The sequence below is a fragment of the Anthonomus grandis genome, chromosome 14 (genome assembly GCF_022605725.1).
Source record: "Anthonomus grandis grandis chromosome 14, icAntGran1.3, whole genome shotgun sequence".
Taxonomy (NCBI): Eukaryota; Metazoa; Arthropoda; class Insecta; order Coleoptera; family Curculionidae; genus Anthonomus; species Anthonomus grandis.
The window spans coordinates 23,151,957-23,157,956 of record NC_065559.1 but is presented as its reverse complement, the minus strand read 5'-3'; the positions used below and the strand labels follow the sequence as shown (position 1 = coordinate 23,157,956).

At 29.7% G+C, this 6,000-nt stretch overlaps 1 protein-coding gene across 2 annotated transcripts in view; it reads left to right on the top strand.

Annotated features, from left to right (window-relative positions):
- The first annotated feature begins 780 nt into the window (after positions 1–780).
- Positions 781–6,000, top strand: part of LOC126744523 (protein kinase C and casein kinase substrate in neurons protein 1) — a 95,043-nt gene continuing 89,823 nt past the window's right edge. The window contains exon 1 of one of the 2 annotated variants that reach the window (XM_050451962.1): positions 781–1,052. The gene's annotated coding sequence lies outside the window, so the exon portion shown is untranslated. The remainder of the gene's footprint in view (positions 1,053–6,000) is intronic. The other variant, XM_050451961.1, reaches the window with a different exon arrangement.

Here is a 6,000-nt window from a genome sequence, read left to right as displayed (position 1 = left end):
CTTTTTTTAATTTTTCTTGTAAAAAATTACTGCAAACTGCTCATGACAAAGTAGCGATATTTAGCGCATACTCGTATACTAAGTAACCTAAGGTGGTCCCAAAAATGAAATAAAAAGAATGACACTCTATTTAAAAAAAATGTCACTTATATGGCCATACTTTTTTGAAGCACCTTGTAAATTTTAAAATATTTTCCAGATATGCGCTATCACGTTCCAAAAAAATCTTAAGAGGTTAGAAAATGTTAACCCTTTTTTTGGGCGTTATAGAATACTGACACACTGTTGCAGGACCCTGTATAACTCGATTGATTTTTAAATTTAAATTTCCCGCCCCAAAAAAACGAATGACATAGCGGTGTATGATTGCCAAGCTTCATTTGTTTATTTGTGTTTTGTCATTTAATTTAATTTTATTGTTGTATTTTCTTAAGCTTTAAATTGTCAAATTAAAATAGAAAATTGTGGTTTAAAAAAAATGTCGTAAATATGTAGTTACTTAGAGTAACCACTGACACAATCTGCTAATATATTATTTTTCATTTGCAGAATGTTTTCATTTAAGGAATATATGCAGAATCCGGCAACGCTGTATATGTTACCATTGATGACGTGCATCGAAGGTTGTTCGGTATGGGATCATAAAAAACATAATTATAGGATTTATTTATATACATCTTATACCTGTAAACTTGAAGTTTATATACACACATTATATGTATAACTTATAATAAGTATATGGGTGCGCAAAGCAAAATAAAATCACACTGACAGATGACAGAAGTGACAGGCACATGTCAAATGTCCTGAACTTGAATGGTTTCCAACGAAATCATTTGGTGAAAATTTTTAATTTCCACAGGAATTTTATCAATTTGATCCAGTAATTAAAGTTCACACGGTGTGTTTAACGGCGGTAAAATTTTTGGTGGTTCGTAAAATATTCCGGGAGTTTTGCAAGAATAAATCAGTAAACACTTAATAGTAGTGAAAAGGCCTTAAACTTAGAAACAGAAGTATATTTTTATAGGAAAACTTTTACATTTGATCAGGTAAGCAGAAGTATATTTTAATTATGTATTTATTGTTTTAACATCTATGGGTACTACATTGTAATTTATGTTGCAAAACAAAAATAGTACCACAATCAGCAGTATGAACTCTAGGCTAAACAAATAACAATTTTAAGTAGGATAATGGGTGGAACCTGTTTTGTTTAGAATAGTCCCATGATTATACTCATCAGTTTATACCCCTTGTCAGATAAGTGGGTACCTTTACTTTCTAGTTTTCTATTGCTGGTCAGATATGTTGACCAAATCATTCAAATTTGCTCATAATATATTCCAACAAGCATTTATTCAAATGATAATATTTATACATTTATAGGGCACTTTTTTGGTCATGTTTTAATGAACCATTAATTGAAATTATTATATTATTAGCTCTTATCGAGTCGAATTAACTACAATCTATATCACAGACTTTCAAACTCAAAACTTTACTGTAACCTCAAGAGATAAAAAATCTTTCTTTTTATTATTCTTGGGGTTCATTCCAAGGAAACAATTTTATATTATTCTGAACGTTAAATACTAGAAAACACATTTTATTATGATATATTGGACATAACCTCTAAAATTCATGAAACCATATTAAAGCTATGGCATGCCAATTAATTAAATCACAAACATAACAATTGTTGTATTAATAAACTATTAACTAATAAACACTAATAAAAATTGGTCGATTATGTATTCAAATCAGGTGCTTGAGCAATTTAAGACCCAAGGATTATCACAAAATTATTCTTTGTAGTAAGTTTATAGAAGATAATAAAGCAAAATTTTTTGGATGTATCAAAATGATGTCATTTTCAAATCATTTAAATATAAGTCACTTAGTAGTCCCCATTAAATAAAAACCCTTAGAAGTTACACATTGCTATCATGTACCCTCTCTAAAGCATGTCAATTACAACTGCATAGGAATCTCAGAAAGCAGTTTCATGACCGACTTGAAGCTGGCTAGGAGCACCTGAAAATGTGTGTTTTGTATCTGCGGTAACCTTTTCTTAGCATTTTATCAAAATAAGTATAATAGATGATTAAACAATAATTGATTACTGAGAGGATTAAAAATTCTGCAAGTTTCCTGGTTTTAAACTTTAAATCTTTCAAAATGAGACACAATTTTATAATATTGAAAACTATTCTTCCGTACACAATTGTAGGAATACCCGAGGAGGGGGCACAAGTATTTATTTAAAAAACAATATAGACTATACAGTAAAAGATACATCCTTTGTAAACTTGGAAGAGTGCAATTTTTTGTCAATAACCTTGACTAAACTTAAATGTACTATATGGAATATATACAGACCACCGAGCAGCAATGCACAAAAATTTATTAGTGAACTGGACAATATCATGGAGAGTGAAAAAAATCCTTGCTTAATTATAGGTGACATAAACATAAACAATTAATAATAGATTCTCACATAGTAAATGAATATAAAAATGTAATATCAATCAACGCCTTTGAAATAAAAAATAAGCTAACTATTGACAATGCAACTCGAACAACACAAACAAGTAAAACAATACTAGATCATATCATAGCAAATAAGAACCTAGAGTGCAAAATAAAACTAGATGATCATATGGTTTCTGATCATAAAATAATAAAAATAACTCTTAATAGATAGGTGGAAAAATACAAGAAAGAAAGAATTATTAAATATAAATTAGATGAAGAAAGGTGGATTCAAATGGTGCAAGAAAAACTACATGGAAAAAATAATGGTGTACAATCCTTCCAAGAATTGGCTGAGATTATTGTTAACTCTAAAAACCAATGTTCTAAGAAATATACACTAAAGATTAGATCTGCTAATGATTGGATTACTCCGGAGTTTATAAGAAAATTAAAAATATGGGATGAACTGTATATTCGCTGGAAGAGGATCCCAAATGAGTTTACAGAAAGAGAATTTAAGAGCATGAAAAATACAGTAAATAATATGCGAAAGAATTTGCAACAGAAGTATGCTGAGATGAGATTTAAGGCAGTGAGTGGACATGGAGAGTGATTAATGAACTATATAAGAAAAAGAAAAACAACAATACTAAAATAAAGCAAATTGAGATAGATGGACAAAAAATTACAAACAAAAAACAAATTGTACAGGAGTTTAATCACCATTTTTCATCTATAGGAAAAAACTTGCCCTTAAAATGGAAAAAACTCAAACTACAACATTTATAGAGGAGGAAACAATAAATACCATTTTCTTCATTCCTACCATTCTCTAGAACCTACAGACAAAACTGAAATAATAAATACAATTTCTGAATTGAAACAAAACAGCTCTCCAGGCCTGGACAAAGTTACCACCAAAGGCTTAGAAAAATTAACCCATGTAATAGGAGATATTGTAGTGACAATGGTTAATGGAATATTAGAGACAGGAATTTTTCCAGAAGACTTAAAAACAGCAAATATAATACCAGTGCACCAGAATGGAAAATGTGAGGATCTAAACAACTATAGGCCTATTTCGCTACTGAGTACATTCTCCAAACTAATAGAAAAAATAATTAAGAAACATATGACTAGGTTTATAGAACAGAATTTTCAATTCGATGACCAACAATATGGATTTCAAACAAAGAGTAACACCTTGGGAGCTGTCTTGGACCTATTAGAGTATGTGTCAAATGAAATTGATCAACAAAAATATGTTGTAGCTGTCTCTGTCAACCTGCAAAAAGCCTTCGACACTGTTGATATTGAATTGCTGCTAAGTAAAACTAGTAAAATGGGATTTCGAGGCATATGTGGGAGCTTACTAAGGACATATTCAGTAGGTAGGAGACACTACACAACAGTAAACGACCAAAACAGTGAGGCAGAGACTTTAAATGTGGGGGTAGTGCAGGGGTCAGTGCTTGGACCGTTGCTTTACCTATTGTATGTGCATAGCCTAAAATATGCTGGTCTTATGGCTAAGTATTTTATGTTTGCTGATGAGACAGTTCTAGTGTTCTCAGCCAAAGACATTAAAACCCTTGAAAAGGAAATAAATGACTCTTTAGATATATACTATAAGTGGCTGTGTTATAATAGGCTTAGTATAAATGCTACCAAAACTATCTACATGATTGTAAGTAATAAAAATAAAACAAAATGTGATATTAGTGTACATGTAAGCGGCAATAAACTTAAAGAAGTGACAGACTACAAATGATAAACTTTCATGGAATAATCATATACAAAAAATTAGTGACAAAATATCTCCTATGCTTGGTGCTTTGAGAAGGTGCTCTCACATGTTAAATATTAAAACAAAAAAATTACTCTACAACAGCTTTATTGAACCACATTTGAGGTACCTTATAGTATGTTGGGGAAATGTTCCAAATTATTTATTAAATAAAATACAATGAGTGCAAAATAAAGCAGTTAAATTAGTTTATTCTTTAGATTATTACACACCAAGTGATATAATTTATAAAAATACTGGTATTTTAAACATTAATCAATTAAGAACCTATGAACAAATTAAATTTATAAAATGTATACAGTTAATTAATATTAAGACTAGTTTAAAGGGAAAATTATTACAAATTAAAGACTGTCAAAAGTATCAGCTAAGAAATAAAAACATGTTGAGAAATGCATTGGTGCGAACAAAAAAATGTCAGGACTCTCCATTACATAGTGCAATAAGTGTCTTCAATAAAATTCCAGAAACTATTGTGAATCTAAAAAGCTACAAAAATATGTGTAAAAGACTAAAACAATACCTTAAGGTAAACTAAATAAATATATTAAATATGTAAGGCTGTAAGCCATAATCTCTATATTAATCAAGTAATATTGTACTAAATTTATTTAGAATTATGTTCCTAATTTTGTTGTATTTTTTTCTTTTTTTTTTGTTAAGTTTTAGGCCCTGGTGCCAGTTTGTAAACTGTTTTTGGGTCATAAATAAACTTATAAAAAAAAAAAAAAAACATGTTTCTTTGGACAAAGAAGGTGCAAATACAAATAACTTATTTAACAAAAACGATTCTTAAATGCGCCTGTAATCTTAAAGATAGATGTAATCAATCCCAAAATTTAGACATTTTTTGAACAACCTAGTTGAAACCCATTCAATGCAATATACTATTTACTCATTTCTTTTTGGAGCTAAGCAGTACCATGTTTGTTTTGCTACCATTAATAATAAGATTATGCTTTGTAGAACACTTGGCAATTGAATGTAAATCATTATTTTTATTATAAGAGAGGCTTCTTCAATATTGTTTGGTTCAAAATAGTGGATCAGCAGGGTTTCATTGGTATATTGGTAGACATCTAACACATTAACCTTAGAAGGAAGATCACAGGTTACAAAAAGAAATAAAAGTGGGTCTAAAATCGAGTCCTGAGGAACCCCAGATATAATTATTTTTAAATTGGAATACCTATATAAAAAATAAATAAATAAACATTTATTATGCAACAACAAAATGTTACATAAAAGGTAACATTCACATAATGTTGTTGTTCTTCCATGCTACCTGAAAAATACAGTATTAGTGGGCAGTTTCAATACAATACTACTTTGTACTAAACTTGTTCTACTTCAGAGTTTAGCAAAAATACACCCTGATAGGCAAATGAGTTTTTAAAACTTTCAGTTCTATGCACTGGTATTTGAAATCTTATAATGTTTCTTAGGAGGTGACTATGTAAATCTTGTCTTGCTGTGAAATAATCTGATAGATATTTACAGTACCTCATAAGGCGTTTTGAGCTAACTGAATTTTGTTCTTCATTTCAAGAGTGAGGTAATTGTAAAAAACAACATTGCAGTAATCTAGCTGTGACCAAACAAGAGCCTCCACAAGCATTAATTTGATATTTTTGGGCAAATAATATTTAAATTGACCCAAACTTTTAAGTAAACCTCATCAAAAATTACACCAAGATTTTTTGCTGATGCTGACC